Source organism: Camelus bactrianus, chromosome X (genome assembly GCF_048773025.1).
Source record: "Camelus bactrianus isolate YW-2024 breed Bactrian camel chromosome X, ASM4877302v1, whole genome shotgun sequence".
Taxonomy (NCBI): domain Eukaryota; kingdom Metazoa; phylum Chordata; class Mammalia; order Artiodactyla; family Camelidae; genus Camelus; species Camelus bactrianus.
Genome location: NC_133575.1, coordinates 10,735,362 through 10,762,936, shown reverse-complemented (window position 1 = coordinate 10,762,936; position 27,575 = coordinate 10,735,362). Strand labels below are relative to the sequence as shown.

Genomic DNA, 27,575 nt, shown 5'->3' with positions numbered 1-27,575 from the left:
AGTCTTGCCCTTGAAGTCAGTGTGGGATTGGTGGAGGGGGTCTAGAACATGTAGACCAGTGGTTCTCAACTAAGAGTGATTTTGTCCCCTAGGGGACATTGGGCAATGTGTGGAGACAGTTTTGGTTGTCACAGTGGGGGAGAGGGTGCTCCTGGCATCTAGTGGCTCTGCTAGGATACTGCTGAACATCCTACAGTGCACAGGGCGGTCCTCCACTACAAAGCATCAATCGTCTAGCTTCAAATGTCAATAATGCTGAGGTTTGGGATCCCTGATGCAGTGAATGCAATATGATTTGATACCTGCTATGGGAAAGGAATGGACAGGCCACAGGATACTATGGAAGAGATGGTGTCAGGCTAGAGTAATTAAAGGAAAGTTAGATGGCATTTTTCTGTAATAATACCATGGAATGCACTGCCTCTGCAAGAGATACATGAGTATTACAGATATATTACAGAAAAGTGAATGTAATGGCAGCCTCTTTGGTCAACTGAGCCTGCTTTTTTACTGCAGCTACAGAGCAGCTCAAAGACACTTGTCTGTGCCATTCGGCCAGGCGTTAATACCTTTTAATCTTCCTGTATCTCAATCAGGGAGGATTTGTTACAAAGGACAGAAACCTGCTCATGATAGCTTAAATAAATGGGGAATTTCTTTAAGAAATTATTCCAAAAATATTGTAAGAAAATCTCATGTGTCTCCAAGGATAGAGGAGCAGTGCCCTGGAAAGGTAAGAAGCCTGGGTTCTGGATCCAGAACTCCTGGTTTCCCAGGTCTGCCACTAAGCAGTGTGGGAGCTGGGAAAGTCACTCAGTCCCCTCTGTAGTGCAGGGGGAGTCAGGGCATCTCCCTCATAGGGGTTTTGAAAGGATTCAGTGAGCTGATGCACATTAAGGGCTTATAACAGTGCCAGTCTATAGTACGTACTCAGTAAACGTTAGCAGTGATGGCATTGATGCTGGTGTAAGCCAGGCTACCCAGTCCAGGAGCGCCAGCAGGCAAGGCAGGAAATGAGATATTCTCAGTCTCTCAGGGCTGTTATTCTCTCCCATTTCTGCGTTTCTCCTTTCAGATGCCTTTACTTATGCATATTCCAACTGGGCCACCCCAACCTCAGCCCTGTGGGAACCTTTTCAGCCTAACTCCTTACTCTTATCTGATGAGAGTGCTCTTCGTTCAAATTCCTGAAAGAGAGAATGTCATTGAGATCCCAGTTGGTGGACTGTTGTCCTTGAGTCATTGGATAGGAAAAGCATAGGAGGTACAAACAGGACAGTCTGAGAGCAGGGTAAGGGGCAAGGGAACCCTGCCAGGGTCCTGAATGTCCCTGAAAGAGCACCGCATGAGGAAACAGAAGGAACGAGAGAGGCTGGCCTTGAAAACAGATGAGCCTGGCTCATGTGACAGGTGTTTTCAGAGGGGTGGAGAGCATCTGTACTCATGGCTCACGGTTGCTAATCAGAAATAATTGGTTGATGTTACAGGGAGACGGACTTCAACTCAGTATGAGGAAGAACTTTTAACAACTCTGTGACTGAACATGGGGCACCGCGTCCTGGAAGGTAGTGAGTTCAAGTGTTTAATCATTTGGTGGAGATGTTGGGTATTGGTGTAACATGTGGCTTAGGGATGAGATGACTGGGTACCTTCTAGTTGTGGGAGTCTCTGATTATGTATGGAAACTGCTAAGGTAAGACGTCTGGGAGGGCAAACCACACTGAAGACACTGACCCAAGTGCAGGAAGATGTATTCAATAAGCTGTGCCCTGCTATGACCCTCCTTGACCTCCTGGAAGTTTCTAGTCATTCTGAAACCATTTTGAGAAATCCTGCTCTAATGTAATCAACCCACAGCAATAGTTTGGTTCAGGTGTATTCTTTTTCGGTTATCTTTGACTTGCAGAATATTTTATTTCATCATTTCTAAGGGTTTCATTTAAGTATCAAGTCCTTTGCTGCTGTTATAATTTTGAAGAAGATTCTAATATGGAATAGATAAAATATAGACTTATAGAATAATTAACAAAAATCCAAATAGCAATGTGTAACCTCATATTATATAAAGAATTAGTCACAGAATGGGTGTATTTTTAGAGGTCTACACAACACATTTGTGGAGGCCTATATTTATTATAGCCAGTTTTGACAGCCTAGCGGTTCCATGCAATAACATCACTCTTTCAAATAGCCCCTTCTTTCTTTCTCCTCTTTCTTCCCTCCCACTGTTCAATTTTCTGCTGAAAGCAGCTCAGAGGGCGAGGAGTCAATGCTTTTGGAATTTGAATAATCCTGGTAAGCCAAGTCTTCTTTGATGAGTATGGACTGTAAATTCTGTTTTAAAATTGGCAGTTGTAGAAGCAGACGAACACTGTAAACCATCCAGAGGCACTTTCCTATTGCTTCTCCCAGGGACTTTCAAAGCAGTGAAATGATGAGAAACACCATCTATGCTCCGTTCTTCTGAGTTATTTAGTTCTGTGCCCATCTATGCCCTTGCTCTCTTCTCTCTTCCCTGCAAGCATTTGTTCACTCCAACTATAGCTTCTTGTAAACAACTCTTGCAAAAAAAAATTAGGAAAAGGAAAATGGAAAATAATGGAGGGTTTGGGTTTGTTTGTGGGTTTTTTTTTTTTTTGAGTGTCTGTACTGCATTTCCAAGATTTCCCCGCCTCTCTGCTTCATTACTATGGTTACCAGATTTAAGATTTCAGACAGAAAGTTGCCTGTAGGCCCAGAGGGAAGACTGACGGCAGTAAACCCAGAAGACAGAGATTAGGCACAATTTGAAAATAATAGTGGTATCCGCTGATCTAATTGTTGAGCAGTCGAGATTCTAATGAAGACAGTGTGTGGGGCGATCAGTAGCACAGGACTTGGCGCATAACAGGGACCCTGCCTCCTCTTCCTTTTCAAAGATGGCAACACCATAGTTATAATCAGAAACAAAGAAGAAACCTTATGTGGTGATAAGAAGATATATTTCTATAGAAAACAGACTGAAGTCCTGGGTAGGTGTCTTTTTACTTCCAGTGTGTGCCTCCTCATAAGGCAATGTCACACCCGGCTGAGGATGACAGAGCTTCCACACTGCAGGTGCAGGTCACTTCCTGCTGAGCCACAGGGTCACCGGCATCACAATGCTCAGGTGCGATGTGGCTGTGGCTGGTGAGACGAGGGCGAGGGGTTCCATGAGTTTTAATGAGGCTCAAGAGTTACTGCAGGGAATGCCTCCTGTCCGTGTCATCCTAGCCACCAACTAAGGACCCGTGACTGGCTCTTCAGGGTATTTGAGAAGGGGTAAGCCAGAAAAGCTCAGGTGAAGTTGTTCACCTAACACGCTCTACCCTGGAGTCACTTTTTGGCCATGACACAAGGTAGGAAACATGTATTCTGTTACCAACCATCACACACACACACATCCTCCTACATGAGCACATCTAACAGAAACAAAACCTTCTCAAAGTGGTACTTACTTTTCCAGAGCAAGATGCGCTCTGATTGTTTTCTAATTTTTTCCCCTAATTTTCATGTTGCAAAAAGATGGTGGTGAGTCACTGAGCTGACTCGATGAGCCACCAGCCGAAAGAGTCCCGTGTTTACGGGTCTTGGGTTGTTTCTTCACTGTCAGGATTCATCTGTCAAATGTTCACCCAGCATTTCCTGTATGACAAGCATGTGCTCGGCATGGGGGAATCTCAGAGAGGCGTCCAGAGACAGGGGAATCCTGCCAGAGTCGCACGTTCTGTTTAAACTCATTGCCACGGTCACCTGTCGTGCTTGAGGGGCACTGGGATTTCACAGGGAGTCTGGGAGATGGCCCGCTGTGACCCAGCATCATGCAAGGCCCGACTACTTCCTCCCGAGTCCTAGACTCTAGGTGTATACAGCTTTTGTTTGACTTTAGCCATGAGGTAGCAGTAAATGCTTCCAAATCTTCAAGAGCTTCTCAGGAGAAGAAACCCTCTAAGATGTAAGATCCAGTGATGAAGGTTTCTGGTTGTCCATTCACTGATTGTTTCCTCCTGGATAAACACGCAGATCCTGTGGGCACAAATCACCAGGCCCTTTCTCATCAGGCCCGAACGGAACATTCGAGTTTCATTTTCCATCATTTCTCCTTACGGTTTAGAAACTCTCTGTTCCTTCAGTGGCCCAAACTTCTCCACATCTCTGCGCCTTTCCATGTCCTGTTCTTTGTGCCTAGTGATTCTCTTTGACTTCTGTCTGCCTACTGACAGTTCAACCTTCCACCCTTAGTGCAAAGGTTTGCTCCCTCCAGGAGGCTTCTTCCATCAGACTCCTGCCGCCTGTTTAGCAGTAGCCATGCCTTTTTTGTCTATTCTCTGCTAAGTGCTTGCATTTATTAGGTTGGAGTTTAATAATATTGTTGTGAGTCTCTGGTGCACTAAACAGTATGCAATGAAATTAATCAAAATAACACATAGGATCGTTTCAAAGAGTCAGAGGACATTTTACAGGAGTACGAGTAGCTATGTTTACATCAAGAGCTCAAGCGTGCAGTAAGTTGTAGAAGGGCTGGGGAAGTGAACTCTGCCTTGGTTTACAATACTGGCAAATAATGGCTTTGAAAAGAAAATGAAATGTGTTGAAAGTCTGACCATATTAGATTCATTTTGGTGGATTTATTCATCAAAGGGTAAGGAAACTGGTGAATCTTTTACTAGGAAATGTTTCTGTCTAAATGAGATCAGAGTCTTTACGGGAGAGAATTAAAAGCCTGTGTCATGGCAGATTTGTAACAGTGATTCGTTCGGGTAGATGTTGACTGTTATGTGAACTATATTTGGCCAGTGGAAATGAAAATTGCAAAGGACTGTAAATAGTTAAATCCAAATGATTTTTCTGTATGAATGAAATATACAATTTAAAAAAGTCACACATATTAAAGGGCTCAGTTATACTATTCCAGGTAGCTCTCCATTCCTTTCCCCACAGAGGCATGTGTTTGGGTAGAAGTCAGATGCCAGAGGGCTGGATTCTTAAGAGGACCAAGCCATCTCTGTTTAAAGGACCCCACATCAGAAATGGCATGACTTCTGACGACTTAGTGCCACCTGGGTTTCCACCTTCAGACCCCTGAGCTCTAAGCCCTGCATAGAAACCAGCCCTTCAGTCAATATTTCTTAAGTACCTGGTATGGGTCAGACAGGCTCCTCAGATTGAAAGATGAATAACAGCCTCTGCTGTTTAGAAGATTTCTGATGACATTTTCCTGAAGGTTTTTAAAATTTTTAAAAATTTTTCAATTTTTTAAAGGTTTATTTATTTATTTATTTATTTAATGGCAGTACGGAGGGTTGAACCCAGGACCTCATGCATGCTAAGCACACGCTCTGCCACTGACTATACCCTCCCCACTCCTGAGGGTTTTTAAAAAAAAAAAAAAAAACGGGTGAAGGGACAAGGAAGGAAAGATTTGATGAGTGTTGGCTGTGTGCCAGGCACCGGGGTTCACACACACAATCTTGCTTACTCCTAAGAGTGATCCCCAGACAAAGGGTTTATTAGACCCTTTTTACAGACAATGAAACTAAGACCCAGAGTGTTAGACCATGGCCCCCATCACAGCAAATACAGTACTTTGAATTCAGCCAGCTGGACCCCTGGCCAACGCTCATTTCACTACACCATGCTTCTCCCCCATCCATTTGTATGATTTTAAGAGAAGAGGTATAGATTTTTAAAGAGGACAGGAATTCTCATGGCAGAATTCTTCTAGAAAAGCATGCCATCATGAAACATGTTGACAGGGTATTTGGCTGCTATGAAGAAAGCTGGCTTTATGACAGCTTTTTATAAGTTTTTTTTTTCATCAGTCTGTCCTCAGAGACTAGAAGTGTGAAAGAACATTTGTTGATACTATGATGAATGAAGGCATCTACAGTCTGGCAGCCAGGAACTGGCTTACGACATTTAGCAAACCTCATAAACTCCCTATGGAGAGATCATGGCCAAACTACCTTAATTTGAAGCATTTCGTTCTTTCCAGAATAAAGTTGTGTGACTATTTAGAACAAGCGTTTCCCCGCCCCCCCCGCTGTATGCGTGCACAGCGCCATCCTGTTAGCCATGATGAAAGCCCTCACCCTGGCGTGGACTCTACTGGGTGGCATTCACACCGTCCCCTCCTCCTGCCTGCGGGCACAGAGCTGAGAGCGCGCCTTCTCAGTTACGGGAGAAGGTGTTGTGTAGAGCTCCTGTTTGCCTCTCAATGCCAAGTGAGAATCCTGGGCCACTCAATAGCTCATGCTACTCTTCTTAAAGAAAACAAAACCAAATAACAACAAGCAACGTAGGATTAAGTTATTCTATATGATTGAAATCTTTTATAATTAACAAAAGTTACAGAAAAATTGAGCAGTCATAGTGATGAACTTAGCATTTCTCAGTAAAAGAAAATTAAGTTTATTTAGAACTTTGGGGCATTTCCCCATGCCTTAATACTGTGCTTTAATTTAGACTGTGCATATTGTGATATTGTACATTAAAAAATGGACTATTTGCAGTATGTTCTAGAGCAGCATTTCTCAAGCTTCAGTGTGCGGGTGAATCCCCTAGGGATCCTGTTGTAAAGCAGATTCTGATGAGGTAGCTCTGGGGTGGGGCCTAAGAGTCTGCATCTCTGACCAGCTCCAGGTGCTGCTGGTGCTGCTGGTCAGTAGATGACGTTTTAAAACTGAAAATAGGCTTACCACACAATCCAGTACTCCCACTCCTGGGCCTATATATGGAGGAAACTACCTCTACAGATAAACACACCCCAGTGTTCACAGCAGCACTATTTACAATAGCCAGGACATGGAAACAACCTAAATAGATGACTAGATAAAGAAGCTGTGGTATATTTATACAATGGAATACTACTCAGCCATAAAAAAAGAATAAAATAATGCCATTTGCAGCAACACATATGGACTTAGAGATTATCATACTAAGTGAAGTAAATCAAAGACAGATTTCACATGATGTTACATATAGGTGGAATCTGAAAAATGACACAAACTTATTTACAAAACAGAAACAGACTCACAGATATAGAAAACAAACTTATGTTTACCAGTTGGGAAAGGGGTGGGTGGAGGAATAAATTGGGAGTTCAGGATTTGTAGATACACACTACTATATATAAAATAGATAAATAACAAGGCCCTACTGTACAGCACAGGGAACTATATTCAATAGTTTGTAATAACCTATCATGAAAAGAATGTGAAAAGGGATATATATATGCATAACTGAATCACTATGCTGTACACCAGAAATGAACACACTTTAAACCGACTATACATCAATATAAAAAAATAAAAACCAGGTGACATTTTAAGAAGCGAGGCTCTAGTGAAGTAGTTCTTAAACTTGCTGGCACATTGGAATCACCTGGTAAAGCTTCAAAAAATCAAGATTCTTGATTTTTCCCCCACCCCCAAAGATTGACTTAATTAGTTTGGGGTGTGGGCAAGGAAAAAAAAAAAAATCGTAAAAAGCTCCCAGGTGACTATAATATGTAGCCAGGCTTGAGAACCTTGTTCTCGTGGGTTACCTCATCTCTAGAAAATACGAGGACTCATTTCTGGCTTTTGTTTGTTTGTTTTTGCCTCATATTTTTTTTAACATTTTTTATTGATTTATAATCATTTTACAACGTTGTGTCAAATTCTAGTGTAGAGCACAATTTTTCAGTTATACATGAACATATATATATATTCACTGTCACATTTTTTTCTCTGTGAGCTACCATAAGATCTTGTATATATTTCTCTGTGCTATACAGTATAATCTTGTTTATCTATTCTATGGTTTTGAAATCCCGTCTATCCCTTCCCCCCCCAACCCCCTTGGCAACCACAAGTTTGTATTCTATGTCTGAGTCTGTTTCTGTTTTGTATTTATGCTTTGTTTTTTTTTTTTGTTTTAGATTCTACATATGAGCAATCTCAAATGGTATTCTTCTTTCTCTTTCTGGCTTACTTCACTTAGAATGACATTCTCCAGGAGCATCCATGTTGCTGCAAATGGCATTATGTTGTTGGTTTTTATGGCTGAGTAGTATTCCATTGTATCAATATACCACCTCTTCTTTATCCAGTCACCTGTTGATGGACATTTAGGCTGTTTCCATGTCTTGGCTATTGTAAATAATGCTGCTATGAACATTGGGGTGCAGGTGTCATCCTGAAGTAGGGTTCCTTCTGGATACAAGCCCAGGAGCGGGATTCCTGGGTCATACGGTAGGCCTATTCCTAGTCGAGGACTCACTTCTGTTGTGACTTTTGTTGCTCTTGAATAAATCCAGCAGCAGACAGAGTGAAATGAAGTGGGAACAGTCATTGACTTAACCTCCTAATGTTTGCACCAATGTCAAACTTCTTGAAAATCAATTGCATTGTACACCCAACAAAATTCATACCCTTGTTACCAGTGCAAAGAACCATATTTTGGATCCCCGTTTTTACTATCTGGTGTAAACAGAGGTAGCTCATATAGAATAAAGTGCTAACTTACTGAAGAGGAAATTCTTAATTAAACAGTTTTTCTGGACATGACTTCTTTTGGATTATACCAGTTCTAATTAATTACTCCTCACCTGAGTGACATCCTTGTTTGTAAGAAGATTGTAATTATGAAGCTAAACCTTTTTTCCCCCCTCTCAAAAGCCTCTGTCTTAAAACAAACAAACAAAAAAAGCTCCAGTTTCCTGTGTGTCTCTGCTACTTCCTCCTTGAGAATAGCCCCTCCTCATCAGCTGGAAGGATTCTCCCTTCCTGGGAATTGCCACGGCTCTGACTCTAACTGTGCTATAGTTCTCTATCCTGTGTAAGAAAATTTTGCATTTTATTTTTTCTTGTACTGATCTCAAAAGCTGCATGAAAACAGGTTTCAAGCAGCTTGCTTAGCCTCACTCCCCCTTATCTAAAACAGAACTCTGTACAAAGCTAGCATTATAAAAAATACTTGTTAAATGAATTCTAGGGTTGTCCAGCAGCTTAGAGTGAAAACTAAGAAAATAGGGTCCCTTTCCTTATACCTACTTCTGCGCAGAGCTAGGGTCATGTATTTTCTAAGTGGTTGCACTTGCTTTTGATAATTCATCAATCAGGTGAGAAATAATTCCAACTTCACTTAAGTGTCTTGTCCCCAAATGAGTTTATTACAAAGAATAACAGTATTGCTAGAAGACAGATTAATCCTGTGATTGGGCAAAGCCACATCTCTTTAATGTCAGAGAAGCCCCAGACTTCTCTTTCATTCAGTTTGATCTTTTTATGAGTATCTAGTTATGGTGAAATAACCACAGCTTGCATCCTCATGAAGAATTCTGCAGCAATTAAGAGCTAGCCAGTAAAAGGAGAAGGTTTAAGATATTGAGCAGCCTAGCCTTTCTAAGACAGCATAGAGCCGAAGGCACAGGCTTGATTTCTGGGACACAGAGAAATAGAATTGTGTTAGGAAACCTGTCAAGTTGTTTGGAAAACCCAGTAGCACAGAAATATTTTAACAATTCCAGGTGTAACGTGCAGTAGATGGAATGCAATTGTTTGTAATTTGGAGAAATCACTATTTTGCCCTCAGGGATGCCACTCACTGTTCCTTCTAGATCCTTCGCCCTTTGCACACTTTGGGCACACAAGGTAATCCAGGATCAGTTTGGTATTTGGTGAAGAGGCAGAGGATGGGATTCAGTGGGACTGGGATTGCCATCAGGCCGCTGGCCCGGGAGGCATTGCACCTGAGTTTGCTTTTGTTCCCGCCAAAGCAACCATGAGACAAGGATTTGTGTGCAGGTAGCTTATTTGGGAGGCTGTGTTGGCAGAGAAGTGAGGGAGTAGGGAAGTGGGACGGACAAGGGGGAAAGTCAACAGATGGTGTGTGAGTGATCAGCAATCATCGCTGTTGCCAAGTGGGGCGCAAACCTCTCAGTCTTAGACTTGACCTACCAAGGGCTGAGGAAGTTGAGTGTTAGGTCATCAGCCCCCTAGCTCCTGTTGGTTGAGAGACACTCCACGGGCATTCAGCTCCTGGCCCTTCTGGCCGGCCTCCACTGGGCACAGAGCAGGCAAGAGTGGGCTGCGGACATGCTCAGAAAACCACTGCTGTGTGTGGTTGGCAGAATCGTGGCTACCAACGATGTCTGTGTCCTAATCCCCGGAACCTGCGAGTGTGTTACTCTGCAGGGCAAAGGAGTCTGCCGGTGTGATTAAGTTAAGGATCTCCAGACGGAGCGAGGGCCCTGGATGCTCCAGGTGAGCCCAGTTTACCATGTGGCTCTTAAAAGTGGAGCTGCGTTCTCGGCTGTGGTCAGAGGGCTATGGGACTACGGGAGAGAGTCGTGGAGCTGCGACAGTGCTGGCTTTCAAGACGGAGGAAGGGGGCTTTAAGTCAAGGCATGTGGGTGGCCTCGAGAAGCTGGAAAAGGCAAGAAATCCGATTCTCCCCTAGAACCTGGTTACGTAAATGAGGTAAAGGTGGCCACCATGAGGGGCCCCCTAGATTGTTCATTTCTCCATGGTAGGCTGAGACCTGTTAGCTCAAAAGCCTGCTGGTACCAAATTCAGATTTTACACATTGCATAATTTTTAAAATGGCCAATACCAGCAGATTTTTGGTCACTTAGAGCCTGCCTGCTTTGCCCAGCATCTGCTGGCCAGGGATCAGATAGAGCCTGTGGTTCTAAGACCCCAAGCTGCTGCTGCCCTTGGGAGCTGACAGAGACAGTCCCTGCATGCTGCTGAATGACGTCACGGAGACAGGTAAGTCCCCTGTCCCCTCGCCCTGTTCCCTTCTGGTCGGTAGCTCCTTGTTGTAAGTCTCTGGACCGGCACGTGCTTTGAGGGACTCCCCTTCGCGCAGCCCCGCCCAGGCCCATGCTGGACAGCTGCTGGTGTGGTACTCCTCTCGTGGGCATGTGTTTTTCCCTCCATCAGTCCCCAAATCCTGAAAACCCCTGCAAACCCCCAGAAGCAACACCACTTTGCTGACAACTTGTTTTTGCCCAGTGAGGTCTGGATTGCACCTCTGACTGCCAGACCTGTAGATAAGTCAGTCTTGTTTCATGCCTCTAAATTTGTGCTGATGTTACAGTGACGATAAAAAGCGTTGGGTACTGCAGGTAATTCAAAGCACAAAAGCCATTTTTGTGTTTACACTTGTTGAAGGCAAGCTGTGCTAAGATATCTTGGATTTGGAAAGGTAGTTTGAGCAAAATTACAAAAGGAAAAAGGTGTATGCATGTGATCTGTGCCTCTGGGCGAGCCTTTCAGCTAGGTGTAGACTAATGATGCATTTAAAAGTGTTTAAATAGAAACGCTGAAGCAGTGTTTTCCTGATACTGTGCCTCATTGCAGTTTGACCCTTTCTGTATGGAGTGATGCTTCTACAGTTCCATACTGATGACAGCATCTTAAAAACCTTTTGGTGGCTCGCAGTTCATGAACAGTTGTTGTCTTTGTGCATCATCGCCCTACGTCCCCAACACTTTGCCAGACCCAACTCTTATGATGACCTGAAAGCATCGTGTTGTTTCTGGCCTGTGAGCGTTTGACTAACTTAATCCTTCAGCCTGAATATCCTCATCCCTTTTTTGTCTGTCGCATTCTTATTCCTGTGTCAAGACCCAGATGAACAGTCAATTCCCTGGTACTGCTAAGTGGACAAGCTGTTCTATCCTTGGTCATCACCAAAGCTGGCACTTAAACCTCTCAGGTAGTGTGCACAATTCTGTGTTGAAATCATTTGAGTCTGTCTATCCTAGCAAAGAAAACACAAATAGCCTAAAAGCATTCTAGTTTGATACAAGTTCTCTTCTTGTTTTAATGTTGAATTCCCTTTAAAAAATGGTATAGCAAAAATCTCTTAAAAGGGCCTGTGCAAAACTAGAACTTCAACCAAGTTTGCTAATTATAGGCATGTAAAAAATCGCTGATGTTAAGGACCTGAGGTAACTGTTTCATTGCAAAGAAAAAATAAAAGTGGGTATAACTGCTGTATTTTATTGGTTGCATTTTCACTGATGTAGAAAATGTTCTTTCATTCTCATTCTTCTCCCCTTTACATTGTATCCATTTCTCTACCCACCCCTTCTTGGACCATCACATGACTCATACTTTTGTCCATTCATCCATCCTGTCTGACAAAAAACCTTACCCTTCACAGGCATGTGATCTGTGCAGACACTCAGGGTCCCGTGCTCTGAGGGGGCCTGTGCTTAGTTTAATGTTCTGCTGTTGCCATCTTGAAATCTGTAATTTTTTGAACAAGGGGCCCTGCATTTTCCTTTCAGTTGGTCCTGCCTGGATCAATTTTGGAATCTACTGTTTCATTTGTCTTCCAAATTGCCAAGCCCCTCTAGAGAACTTCACCCACTCTGGGACACTGATCCCCCTAACAGATGAAGTCTCCACCCCAGCTGGAGCCTAAGGCTGTTAGAAGCCTTCCATGGATTCCCGGTGATGCCTTTCCCAGTTCACCGATATGTCAAACCTTTCCCGCCATTGTCACACTTGCCACTATCACTTCCCTACTTGCTCTCTGAAAATGAATGTCTCCTCCGTCACAGAAAGCATTTGGATGCCATCCGGTGGGGAGTCCTTCAGCATCCTCTTCGCCCACCCCGACAATGATCCTGTCCTTAATTCTTCTTCCTTTCCCCAGGGACTGTGCGAGACTATCCCTTCTCCCGGGCTGGGCTGGGGCCCCGCCCAAGCCTGCTGGCTCACCTTCCCAGGCAGCTCACCTTCCTGGGAAGCTCGGAAAAGTAAACCGATTCTGTCCACTCTACCATTAACTCTCTTGCCCTCATTTAAATGCTCCTCAAGTCTCTGATTAAAAGCAAACAAAAAACCAAACTCATGGTGTATGTACCTCTTCAGCCACTTCTCTGTCCTTGGAAAAGTCAACTCTAGGCATGTCCTCACCCCCTCACTGCCGCCCCCTTCGTCCCTCTCCTCCCTGAACTCCTCGGTCTGCCTCCATCTCTCCGCTGCCCCGGTTGTGGTTGAGGTTACCAACATCCTGAGTTATGAAAACCAGGTCAGTTTCTTAACTTGGACCTTATTCGAATTCTGTCTTCAGACACTACGAACTTCCGTCCAGGATATCGTTCTTCTGGCTTCCAAGTCCTGGTTTTCTTTTGACCTTTTGGAGTTTTCCCTCTCTGTCTCTCTCCCAGATGCCCGCCCCCTGCCTGTCTCTGACCTGCTGGCGCTCACAGGGCTTTGTCCTTGGCACCCCCTTCCCCTTCTCCTCTCCCTCTTCACGCTCCCCCTACATAATCTCATCCCCATCCACAGCTTTAACTGCCCTCTATATCCTGATGCCTCCTCCCCAGGTGTGCCCAGTCAGTCCTCTCTTCTGAGCTCTGGGCTGCCTCATGGATGTCTCTACCTCCAGGTCTCACGTTTCAGTTTATCCCACACTGAACTTAATTTTGGTGCCTCCCGCTGACCAGTCTTCATCCCATAACACCACAGTCCCCCTCTTGATAAAGCCAGACTCCTGGAAGTCCCCTAGGCTTCTTCCTCTTTACATTCCCCGTGTTCAGTTAGTACCTATCCTCTTGAGTTTGCTTTCTTCATTATTTTTTTCTTTTGTGTGTGAGTCTTTTTAGTAAAAATTTTTATTATAAATTTCAGGGGTATAACATTGTAGTTCAACGTCTATATACACTGCAGAGTAATCACCACCATGTGTCTAGTTACCATCCATCCCTGTACAGTTGACCCCTTCACCCATTTTGCCCACCCCTCAATCCCCTTCCCCGCTGGTCACCACTGATCTATTCTCTGTATCTATGAATTTGTTTTTGTTTTATTGTGTTTGTTCACTTTTTTAGATTCCACATATGAATGAGATCATATGGTATTTGTCTTTGACTTATTTTACTTAGCATAATACCCTCAAGGTCTCTCCATGTTGTTGCAAATGGCAAGATTTCATTACTTTTTTATGGCTCAGTAGTATTTCATTGTGTGTGTGTGTATGTGTGTGTACACACACATAAAACATATTCTTTGTCCACTCATCTATCAACGGACACTTAGATTGTTTTCATATATTGGCTATTGTAAAAAATGCTGCAATGACCATAGGGATGTATATATCTTTTCTAATTAGTGTTCTCGTGTTCTTTGCACAAATACCCAGAAGTGGAATAGTTGGGTTACATGGTAGTTCTATTCCTAACTTTTTGAGGAATTTCCATACTGTTTCCCATAGTGGCTGCACCAATTTACATCCCCACCAATAGTGTACAGCCATTTCCTTTTTTCCACATCCTCTCCAACATCTGTTAATTCTTTTTTCGGTAATAGCCATTCTAACAGGTGTGAAGCAATATCTCTTTGTGATTTTGATGTACATTTCCCTAGTAACTAGTGATGTTGAATATCTTTTCATCTACCTGTTTGCCATCTGTATGTCTTCTTTGGAAAAATGTCTATTGAGATCCTCTGCCCATTTTTAGTTGTTTTTTAAAAAATATATTTTGGATATTAACCCTTTATCAGATACATGATTTGCAAATATCATATCTCTCATTCCATAAGATGCCTTTTCATTTTGATGATAATTGCTTTTGCTATGTAGAAGTTTTTAAATTTGATGTGGCCCAATTTCTTTTTGCTTTTGTTTCCCTTGTGTTTGGAGTCAGATCCAGGAATTTTGTGGGTTCAGGTCTTAAACTCAAATCTTTAATCCATTCTGAGTTAATTTTGTGTATGGTGTAAGATAGTGGTCCACTTTCCTTCTTTGGTATGTGGCTATCCAGTTTCCCTAACAGCATTTATTGAAGAGACAGTCCTTTCTTCATTGTATGTTCTTTGTCCTTTGCTCCTTTGTTAATTAATTGTCCATATATGTGTGAGTTTATTTTGAGGTGCTCTTTCTGTTCCATTGATCTGTTTTTGTGCCAGTAGCATACTGTTTTTATTACTATAGGTTTGTAATATAGTTTGAAATCAAAGAGTGGGATACCTCAAGCTTTGTTCTTTCTCAAGGTTGTTTTGGCTATTGGGGATCACTTGTGGTTCCATACAAATGTTAGAATTATTTCTTCTAGTTCTGAGAAATATGCCATCGGAATTTTGATAGGGATTGCAATCTGTAGATTGCTTTGGGTAGTATGGACATTTTAACTATTCTTCCAATCCATGAGCATGGAAGATCTTTCCATTTGTGCCTGGGATTTCATTCCTTTAGTGCATTTCAGTGTATGGGTATTTTACCTCCTTGGTTAAATTTATTTCTAGGTATTTTATTCTTTTTGATGCAACTGTAAATGGGATTATTTTAAAAATTTCTTTCTGATAGTTTGTTATTACTTTATAGAAATGCCACAGATTTTTGTATATTGATATTTGTATTCTGTGACTTTACTGAATTCATTTATTAGTTCTAACAGGTTTTTGGTGGAGTCTTTAGGGTTTTCTATACATAGTATCTTGCCATCTGCAAATAGTGACACTTTTACTTCTTCCTTTCCAGTTTGGATGCCTTTTATTTATTTTTCTCTCCTAATTGCTGTGTCTAGGATTTCCAATACTATGTTCAATAAAAGTGGTGAGAGTAGGTGATCTTGCTTTCTTAATTTTTTAGAAATTACTTAATTTCTTGTTACCTCTTAGGCCCTAATCATCTCTGGTACTGATTACAGCAAGAACCTTCTCCTGTTTCTCTTGCCTTCTGTCCTGCTCTGTGGGAAGCATTTTCCATAGTGCCCACCTGGACTGTTTTTTTTTCCATAATGCAAATTTGACCATGCCACCCCTACCTACTTAAAAACTTAGTGTCTCCCCATTGCCTTGAGGAGAAAGCCCACCCTTCTTCGCATGGTGTGGAGCCTCTCCTTGCCTAGCCCCTGTCCAGCTCACCAGCTTCCTGTTCTGTTACTCAGCTCTGAGGGAGTCAGTTGTGGGGTTGGTACTGGTCTTAGTTGGCTTTTTCTAGAAGGCTCTGAGAAAAGCATTTGAGTGGAAATAGTTTATGTGGGAGATGATCTGAGGAGGCACCGGTAGAGGAGTGGGAAAGTGAGGTGAAGAAAGAAACAGTGTCACTCCAAGGTACACTGGTAAGCAGGCTACAGTGTGGGCCACGGGGGCTCAATGCTGCTGGGCATCACTAACAGCCAGTATAGAACATGGGTCAGAGAGCTGAGGAAGTCGGGATAGTTCTCCTCAGCCCCCAGCTGTTACTGATGGAGGGGATGTTCCTGGAGTAAACCCTCACTGTTGCCAGCTTGCCCTGCGAAACTCAAGCATGCTTCTGGGGACGAAGACACCTCCTTCTCCTCACACCAAGGCAGAGCAGAGCTTGTAGGAGGAAAGCATCGCTGTATGTAGAAGCAGTGAGTGCCATGGGGATATAGGTGGGGCATCGATGGTGTTTACCGTAGGGCGTCTATGACACTATGTCATATGTACACAGACTAACGTGCAGACACATCTTCTGTGTCTCCCTGGACTGTTAGCATCCTAAGAACAGAGTCTATTGAACTTTGTGGATGGCTTGTAGTAGGTGGGCAATACATTTACACTGACTCTGTAAATGAATGAATAAACAAAATAGTCTGAAGGTAAAGGAAAGAGAAAATTTTGGAGAGAAGAAAATCAGAGACAGAAAAATATGATCTAGTAGGAAGGAAGATGATAAAGAAAATAGAGATAATGGGGAATAGCCTGAGATGAGAGAGAGACTTGGAGGGAGACACTGAAAAGACAGGGATTTAATGGGCCAGGCTGCTTCTGCAAGTTCCTTTAAGTCTTGCAAAAGAGAATTCCATATTGCAAGCCCTAAAATAACAGTCTGTCATAATACCTAGCCAAACGGAATAAGCTTGGAAGAAGGAACACCTTAAAACTCTTTGAGGCCTTCGTGTCTCTGACAAGCATCAGCTCTGTACCTTGGTGGTTTAGGGGAGTTACAGCATACCGTGACATTTATTTTTTCTTGCTGGCTTTCACAATTAAGTCCAAACTCCTAATCCACACAGGTCTGTTAAAGCCTCATCTAAACCCCTCAACCTTTACAACAAAAAACAAGCGTGCCTCCCGCCTCCCAGGGGAAGCAGTTACAACCTCTTCAACATCCTGCTCGCTAAGGAAGTGGCTGTTACCTTAATTAATGATCTATGAAATCCTCTTTAAACACCTTGTGCAAACATGTGGCAGAAGATGGAAAAAATGCTAAATGACAGAAGAGAACATATACTGTTTCACTGTATTCTTCTTGAAAAGGGGCCGGGGGAAGCTTCCTTTCCAAGGACAAGGAAAAGGGAGACCTACCTATAGGGATCTTCAGTCTAAACTGTATTTGTTAATCCTTCAATGGCTAGTTTCCCAACATGGAATCTCTGGGGTTAATGTCCTTGACGTGACTGTGGACACATTAGTTGCAAAGGTATGAAGTCATAATGGCATCACTGAAAGCCATTTTAGGAGCTCTCGGGGGCCTTGCTACGCAAAGTGTGGGTGTCTGGATGCACAGCATCAGCTGGCATGGAATTGTTGGCACAGTCCCAGGCGCTGACCTACTGAGTCAGAACCTCTGGGGCTAGGACCCCGGCATCTGTGTTTCACCTGGGCCTCAGGTGACTCTCATGTGCTCCCAAATTTGGGAGGTACTGATCTAGAGCGGGGCAATCAAGATGGATCCACACACCAGCACCACGCGTGAATTGTTCCTTGTCTCCCAGTGGACAAGTGCATTTGTTACTGGTGATTCTCAATTCCTGTGCCTGTCTAAGTAGTGAGGATTCCTAGGCATTCTCCCAGTTTGAGTAACAAACCCAGTTTAAAAGTTGCCTCTGAATTTTTTCTAGAACGGACAAAATCATTTGTTGTCTTTGTTTAATGCTGTCCTACCACCTTCCCTTTCTCTTGAACACCCATCATGGTTGTGTGCGCCTGTTGCACTTCAGATGTTCAGGTGTTAACCCTACAAATAAGTTTTCATTACGACTCTTCACACTGCTGAGCATTCCCTAAATAGATGTGATAAAGAACTTAATGTTTTTCCCACCCACATACAAGCATCTTCATCTCATAATTAGGATGTTAATTCAGAGTCTGAACCTGGTATTTCCCTGATGTGAGCCCTGTCTTACTTCATGTATGAAGCTATGCATAGCATCAGAGATCTGGGTTTTCTTTGCAGGGGGGCATGTGGTGTGTGGATCCACATGATTTATGTCTTAATGAATGAAGCCAGTCAAGTGGAGTTTTCCTTCATACTCAGCTGGGTGTGCATTTGAATAAATAAATCATATTTTGGAAGATAGGGTGCTGGACAGAATTCACCTTTTTCTAATGTAAGGGCAAGACAACTGGCCATCACTCAGTGGGCCCCACGTATATGTGAATCGTGCAGGAACTGACTCTGACTGAAGTTAGGAGAACTGAGAGTGCTCTCCTGACTTGGCAGGCAGATGTTTGCAAGGGAGACTCGATTTCCATACGAGAAACAGAAAATAAGACTTTCATACTGAGGTGTAACCTCACAATGTTCTACACTAGGGTTTTCTCCACCGTGGAGCTGTGAGCATTTAGGGCTGCGTCGTTCTTTGTAGTGAGGCTGTCCTGTGCACTCTAGGGTGTTTTTCAGCATCCCTGGTCTCCACTCACTGAGTGTTAGTAGCATCCTCCCTTAGGTATGACAACCAAACATATTTCCACGCACTGCCCAGTTCCCCTTGGTGGAGGGTAGGCAAAATTACCCGGGTTGAGAACCACTGCTCTAAGCCGTTGGAGAGGAATAGAAAGGTGAGAGACCTTAAGAAGCAAGATTCTCAAAGGTTGACCCTGCGCTAATTCTAGTTCAGTGGGTTCCTGACTTACTTAGGTTTGTCGGGTAGGTTAGGCTTAGTGGTAGTGACATCTGCATTTCAACAACCTTCTTGCAAAGTCAGTTTACATTCTGAGTTGGAAGGGTCTTAATGGGCTCTCTAACTTTGAGAAAAGTGCCCTTACTGGCTGTGGGTAAACTATATCTTACCAGTGGGAGGTAAAATGGAAGGATTCAGCTTTGCCCTTAATCTTTCTGCTTCTCTTGTTTAGACACTGTAGAGTAAAAGCACGAATTCATTATTTCAACCCTGTGATTATAAAAATAGCTGTACATGGGTTACATCTTGCTGTGCAATCTAATTTCCCTTTGTGGAAGAAAGAGGAGTAACAATGGGGGAGGGGGCACGCAGGCAGCCTGCTGCTGTGTTCTAAGATGGGTGATTTTAATCAATAGAATATGTTCCCCCATAAATTGAGCAAAACCTTGATGACCCTGAGTCCACTACATGACCTTGGTGGTGGAGAAAGTGGATACTAAAACCAGCAATCACTAAACCTAGAGCTTACCACGTGCCAGGGCCTCTTTTATGAGCTTTTTAAGGCGTGGGAACTCATTTTATTCTCACCACAATCCTGTGAGGTGAATACATATTATTAACTCTCTTCTACAGATGAGACAATGGAGGCAAAGAGAGTGTTTATTTTTTTTTTTTTAAGTAACCTGCCAAGGTCACAGAACTGGTAAATGCTAGAGCATTCTGGCAGTTCAAGTCCTCACAGAATACCAACCTTAGGGTTACTCTGAGACCGTGATTGAGTGAGACAAAACAAGGCCACTTTGGAATGTTACCTAAGCAAAGACAAAAACAAGGTCACTCTGTCACCAAAAAAATACTAAACATCTTTCTCTGAGTTAAAATGAGTAACTGCTGCTTGACCAAATACAGTTTTATTCTCACTCTAGTCTGCCCTCCTATAGATAAGATTTGTTGAGATACCCAGTCATCGCATCTCCCCTGCTTTCTGACAGCATCCAAGCTAGAGCAAACCTCCTGCTTCCGTAGGCTTTCCTCCCAGATCATCCGCTTTAGAGCCCTCCCTATCGAATGTGTTCTCCCTCACTGCAGACTAGTAAACCCAACTTGTTCAGCTGCCGGCTTATTCCTGGAGGCCTTTTGCTGAGAGGCATCGACACCTATTTGTCAACATTACAAAGCTAGAAGTGGCCAGATGATGAAATCAGCACCAAAAAGATGAATACATTCTTAAAAATAGGCCACATTCAACGAGGTGAAAATTTACGGTAATAAATATAAAGTCCTTTACTCAGGTTGAAAAAAATCTAACACATAATCAAAAACAGACAACTTGATAGCTGTTTGTATTAAAAATATGGAAACAAAGACTTGGGATGTGAACAAGCATTAGCAACGTCAAAATGAGCCAATAGTGGACTCTGACTACTGAAAAGCACTATTGTAATGTAATGCTCTAGTAAAAAGTGCAGATAAGGAGAGGCAGTACCACTGCTTTGCTGTGTTACATGTTCATCATACCTGGACAGTCTTTCACATTCTGAGACTCACACTTCAAGATGTCACTAGCAAACTAGGGAAAGGATGAGCCATGTGCTGAGGGGCTGTAAGCCATGTGATAGGAAGGATTCGATCTATTGAGCTCAGAAGCTTTGAGAAGACCTGCCAGCTCACCATCCTTAACTGTTGGAAGCAGTGTCTCCAGGAAGAGAGGAAGGGGAGTTGGTCTGACTGGGGACATTCTGGGGACATTCCAGGACCCCTTGGGTTTAAATAAGCCACTCCCAAGTGTGGAGAAAAGGGAACCCTCCTACACTGTTGGTGGGAATGTAATTTGGTGCAGCCACTGTGGAAAACAATATAGAGATTCCTTAAAAAACTGAAAGAGTTATCATATGATCCAGCAATCCCATTCCTGGGCATATATGCAGAGAAAACTCTATTTTTAATAGATAAATACCTCATTGTTCACAGTGGCACTATTTACAGTAACCAAGACATGGAAGCAATCTAAATGTCCATCAACAGATGAATGGATATAGAAGATGTGGTATATATACACAATGGAATACTACTTGGCCATAAAAAAGAATGAAATAATGCCATTTGCAGCAACATGGATGGACCTAGAGATTAGCAGACTAAGTAAATCAGAGAAAGACAAATACCATATGATATCACTTATATGTGGAATCTAAGAAAAATGATACAAATGAACTTATTTATAAAACAGAAACAGACTCACAGATATAGGAAACAAACATATGGTTACCAGGGGGGAAAGGAGGGGAGGGGATGAATTGGGAGTTTGAGATTAGCGAATACAGACTACTGTATGTAGTATAGGTAGATAGCAGGGTCCTATTGTATAGCACAGGGAACTACATTCAGTATCTTGTAATAACCTACAATGAAAAAGAGTATGTATGTATGTATAACTGAATCACTCTGCTGTACATCAGTAGCTAACACAACATTGTAAATCAACTATACTTCAATACAAACAAAATAAGCCACTCCCAGGTGACTATTTGCTCTGGGTCCTTGTCTTCTGGCCTTCACGAGTCGGACCTGGTGTCCAGTTGGAATGGGGAGTTCTAAGGACCTTGGAAGGATGGGGAGGAAATGGTGCAGGGCTTCCGGACCTGCTGAGTGGAGGGACAAAGGTTTCTTCTAAGTCGCTCACTTCCTGGGGCAGTTCTCTGGGGTTTGAGGCTAAAACCTGGATAAAAATCAAATAGTTGTTGTTCTCTCGTAGGTTCATTCCCCTACAGTAGGTCGATGGGAAGATGACTGGTTGAGAGCAGGATTCAGGTATTTCTATGTAAAGTGTCCTAAAGAATACCCCCCAATACATTTCAATTTTATCTTCTGGAAGACAACGGATGGGAAGAAAGTGACACCTTATGAAAAGGGACAAATTAGGTACTATGAGTGCTTGAGAGAGTGGCATCATTTCAGCCCTGTAGGATCAAGAGAGTTTTTTTTAAAAGAATTGAAGTATAGATGATTTACAATACTGTGTCTGTTTCCGGTGTACAGCAAAGTGATTCAGTTACATATATGTGTATATATTTCAGATTATTAGAAAACTATCTTTTGAGAAATCAGCAAGTTATCTAAGACTTAAAGAACAGATAAATGAGGGAGGGAAAGAGAAAACCACCAAAAAAGAAAAACACAAAAAAATGAGTACTTTGCCAAGTTACCGTCATCTGAGACATTTCGGTCAGGGCCTCTCATTCTCACCCTGTTGTGTAATTATGTTGATGTCCCATATTTCCTTCTGGGGAGGCTGAAGTCTAAACAGTGTATTAACATTCCTTTTTTTTTTTAAAGGAGGTACTGGGGATTGAACCCAGGACCTAGTGCATGCTAAGCACGCACTCTACCACTGAGCTATACCCTCCCTGACAACATTCCTTTTAGAAGGTGGCTCATCCTGAGGTGGCCTGAAAGCCATAACCGTGTTCTCAGGCAGCCACAATTTCTGTTTAGTCACTGAAAACAGAGAAGCAGGGCTATATGGGTAACTGGAAACATCTGAAATTAGTCACAATGCCACAGTCGGGAGTGGTGTGGCCAAAAAGAAGGAAGAGAGAAGTGCAGGTGAGGCTTTGAAGTTCTTATGGGGAAGTTGTTACAGCCATCACCTGGTGTGAAAGCTTATTGGAGCTGAGGGCATACCATAAAAATAGAATTTTACTACATAGACTTGAGGCATCAAACTCTAATAGACAATGGTTGGCCCAACCATAGAGATTGGCAAGTTCTGTCATTGAAGGTCTAGATGTGATTGTTGGTAAGAAACTCTGCTTTGCTAAAACTGACAATGGCTCCTTTTTGATATGTAGAAAAGATAATCAGAGCAAGTACACCTAGTTGCAAATTGCCTGGCCCTTCTTTGAAAGTGACCCCATTTTCTGACTTGATCGTTCAGTAAGCACCAGGCACTCGTCCCATGTAAGTAAATGTAATCTCGGGCGCTCTCTCAATAAACATCTTCCTCAAATAAATCATAATGCCAGTGTCACTTTGGGAAATAATCTGCTCTTGGATTTTCTTAAACTGTTTAAAGAATAAGCCTTTATTGTGTTGGGGAGATCAGTTTCCCAGTGGGAAACAACTTCTTTCATCGGGAGTATTGAGCATTTTTAAAGGGTGGCTGGTTTTTGTTTTTAAACTCAGGCCACAACCTATTAGATTTTGTGAACATTTAATGATTCATGACCCACTGGGCTAGAACCAGGGCAAGGTGAGAAGGCCTCAGGTGCAAAATGCAAGGGGTTGCCCAAACCCCAGTACTCCAAATAAATATTTTGATGCAATAGTTTAAAAATCCCTTACTAGTGCAAAAATATATGGTGGAAAAAATACCAATTTTAGATAAAACCAAGCTCTGACCCTGCTTATCCTCTATTTTGTTTGTCTTATGTGCGCTGAACCTGTGTTTTCCCATGTTTTCCACTGACCCCACCAAGTGGTAGCCTGGTGGCTTCCTGGGTTTTGCATGCCACATCATGGACCAAGGCTGGCACCCCATGTGGCCAGCAGGACAGCAGTGTCTCACCACGAACAGACCAAAAGAAAGAATTATTTATCTCAGCCTCTTATGTCTGAGTACACTTCATTTTATTAGCAAGCTCCCTTCAAGCTATCCTGGAAAGAGAGTGCTAGTTATGAGATTGCTTCTGGAAAGGGTCAAGAAAAGAGGCCAGGGATGATGATGGTCATTTTTTAGATTTGACCACATGTTCAAGTGAGAACTTGTATACTGCACATGTATACCCCACCCCAGAAGATGACATCGTGACATAGGAAGTCAGCCAGACCCGTCTCAGTTTATTTTAATGTAACTATTAATATGTCTGTTTTAGCATTTGTCTTGGATTATTTGTTTTAAATCACCCAGTGTATCAGGAAGATAGGCAAAATCAGAACCTTCTGCAATGAACTGGGCTGTGTGATCAGACAACTCACAGTTGAAGGGATTAAATCAATGACCGTATGGAATGTGCCTCGTTTATAGTAAGTCTTCAATCACTGTGAGTTCTTGTTACCATTTTTTCTTCCGATGGTTCAGGTTCAAAAAATGTGAAAAAGTGCTGCCTTGGAAAGATGCCATTTCCTAAGGGACCAGTAACTGGAAATGCCTCCGCCTGCCTTAATTTTTTCAAAATTCAGTTGTTAGTGATAGTAAGAACCTTGACTGTAACGGGGCACACCTGCTGATTGTATTAATTTAATTAAAGTATTAAATTTAATTTTAAACTGGAAATCCATAAGCACAGACCTCAGGTGGGCACTCCCACCACCTCTGCCTCAGCATTCTGACCTCATCTCTCTTCCTTAGAGCATTGGCTCCTTCACTCTCCCAAACTACTTTTTAATACTCTTTCCTCCTCCTGCCTTCTACCGTCCCTCTTTCCATCCCATTCTCAACTGATAACCTGCCTCTTAATCCATGGAAACAATAGACGCTCCTACATCTTGCCATCATCAAACTACCAGTGGCCCGGCACCCGTTGTCACCCCCCACCGTGTTTGTACGGTGCCGATGCGCGCAGGCTCCAGAGACACAGCATCACACTTGAGATCTTGCTGTGCTACTTCCTGGCTCACGGGCAGGGACAAATTGTTTACCCTCTCTGTGCTTGCGTGTCCTCGTCAGTGAACTGACGATAATTGGAGACGTCATTAAAGTGGCTGAAATATCTGTCTCCACGGAAGGCCAACCCTGACCCCTGGCTTTGGATTTCACCCTTTCTCCTCTTCTCAAGGTATTTTTTTCCTTGAAATTATGCTCTCCTTTCACTGCAGTGTTAATTTCCCCCCTTTTCACTAGAGTATTCCTGTCATCAGACACGTTCTTTGATCTTGCATTTTGAAAAAAGTTTCCTCGCGTGAAGTCACATTTTCTTCCATAGTGTTTTCTGTGCTCCCCTGCACAGCAAAGGGAATTGCAAGTGATGTGCAAAGTCTGCCACCACTTCCTTTATTCCAGACAGGTTCTTTAAATGGTGGAGTTTTCAGAGCTTTTATTTTTGCTTTTTCTTGAGGAATGGTTCCATTACTCAGTGTTGGAATTCAGTTTCCCCTGCTCAGCTGTATTGGGGTATAAGTGACAAACAACAGTTGTGTATACTGAGATGTACAACGTGTTGTTTGGATATATGTGTGCACTGTGAAATGATTACCACAGTCAAGCTAGTTAACATATCCATCACCTTACGTGGTTACCTTTTGTGAATTTACACTTAGGGGTGATCTCACCCAGGTTTGTGGGTTTTAAATATTACCTGTTTTTGCTTGTCAGTCTCAAATACACTTTTTCAGATTGACTCTCTCCCTTGAGTGCATATATCTAATTACTTGCCACCACTACTGGCATGTCTTACAGGCATCTAAATTTAATGGCATCAAAGTGACTCAAGTTCCAAATCTGCTTGATAATATTCTCCATCTTAATGAACAGAAACACTACCCACCCAGTTGTTTAAGCCAAAAACCTGAGACATTCCCCTCTTTTCCTCACCTCTGTACATCAAATGCATCCGCAGGACCTATGGTTTTACCTTAAAAGAATAACTAGAATGTACGTTTCATCAAGGGATTGCATTTTATCCGTCCTGTTCAACAATGTATTCTTGGGATTTAGACAGCGCCTGACTCACAGCAGGAAGCAAATATTTTGGGAATGAATGAATGACTCTCGACCCTGACCACTTCCCTCCTTTTCCATAACCAATACCACAGTCTAAGCAACCAACATCTCACCTCTGTTTCTTCAGTTGCCTCCTGACTAATCTGCTGCTGCTACTCTTGAACTCATGAACTGTCCACTCGATAGCCTGATATTTGCTATGTTGAAACTGACCAGTGGATTTCGATCAGAGTAACATCCATTCCTTCATACTGACCTGTGATGTCCAGTATGAACCTGAAATTACCTCTTCCTCCAACCTCATTTCCTATGATGTTGTCTTTCTCATTCTCTTCCACCTGCTCTAATACTGCCCAGGTTTCCCCAAACCATCTTATCATAAGACACCTGGGACACTTGTGAAACGTACTGATTTTCAGTGAACTCCCTGCAGACTCGAATTCATAAGGTTTGGGTGGAGCACAAAATTCTATACCCTGAACAAACACTCCAGGTGACTTTGTATGATGAGATAAGATACCTCTGCACAGCATTTCACGAAAATCCCACCAGTTATTCATAACTGGGAAGCAAAATGAAACACATTTTCCATCTCTGGTCTAGGAGAGCATGCAGTCAGTGGCTACCTACTATGCTCAGCCAGGGAATTCTGAGAGTACAGCTGATGTGCTAAAATAGCCTCACTTTGTAGTAGTATTTCCTGGGTGGCACAAGTGACCTCAACTTTCTGCCACTTTGCGCTAGATACCTGTGGATGAGGTTGAAGAAACGGTTATCACCAATAGGAGGGTGAAAATTGAGAAAGGCTTGATATTGAACAATGTACAGCAAAGTGTGTGTGTTTCCTTAGGCTGTGGTGGGACAACATGTTCTGAGAGGTAGGAAGGAGAGAGGGCAGCCAGCAGGATACCAGCCCAGAATATATGCAGGGAACATTTTGGCAGATGCAGGTAGCACTCAGCTCACACACACACAAGCTCCTCCACAAAAGCATCATCTAAGTCACAGCAAATGTTCAGCTTTACATCTAGGTCTTTGGAAGCATTAAATTGACGATGAAACATTTTCGGTTTTGCTCTCACAAAGTAGTACATAACTATGGCTTTACCAGCAGGTTTAATTTATCATTTTGAGGGGGGAGAGATTTTGAAAAATTTCTCTCATCTCCTGTATGTAAAATTTTAACTTTGGTTCTCTGTGATACTGTTACAGGCACTGACATTCTCCTTATCAAAGAGCATGTTTCTCTCCCAGAATCTGAAACTGAAAACAGGTACAAGGCTTCTGGTCTCCTATACGAATTTGAATGATAATCCAGAGCAGTGTTTCTCAGTGTGTCTGCACACTGGAATTACCTGGGGAGCTTCAGAAGGTACTCCAGTGCCCCATGCTGAGACTGGGATTAATTGGTATGGGGTATGGCCAAGGTTTGGAATTTTTGAAACATCTCCAGGCCATTGTAATGTGCAGGCAAGTCTGGGAAACACTGAACTAGAGATTTCAAACCGTGTATTTCCAACTTCAAACTTCTAGATAGTGGAATTTTTGAGTTTCTGCATTGAAATTTAAGTTGAGACGATGAGGTTGGTCTAACTGGATTTATCAGGTTGAAATCAACAAGAGGAGGGACTTTATTTACATAAAGTCCGATTTACATACTTATTTCATCAATTGATGAAAAAGTCAAAGCAGTTATGTGTGCAGTGACATCCACACAAGTGATCAATATTCAAAACAACAGGATTTTTAAATAATTTTATCAAATGGAGGATATATCTCCAATTAGAGTCACTAAGTAAAACACAGAACCCCCAGTTAAATTTGAATTTCAGATAAACAATGCATAATTTATTAATATAAGAATGTTCCATGCAACATTTGGGACATACCTATACCAAATAGTGTTTATTATTTATCTGAAATCCAGGTTTAACTGTGTGCCCTGTATTTTTATTTGTTACATGTTGACAACCTTGTCCCAATTTTAAAGGACTAGCCTGGGCAGTAATTCAGTACAGTAGGACAAATCAAGATAAAAATTTACCTTAGCTTCCGGTTCACTATGATTGCCTGGTTAAC

At 42.5% G+C, this 27,575-nt stretch overlaps 1 protein-coding gene across 3 annotated transcripts in view; it reads right to left on the bottom strand.

Annotated features, from left to right (window-relative positions):
- GLRA2 (glycine receptor alpha 2) overlaps positions 1-27,575 on the bottom strand; it is a 172,554-nt gene that overhangs the window by 10,852 nt on the left and 134,127 nt on the right. The gene's annotated exons all lie outside the window — the stretch shown is intronic.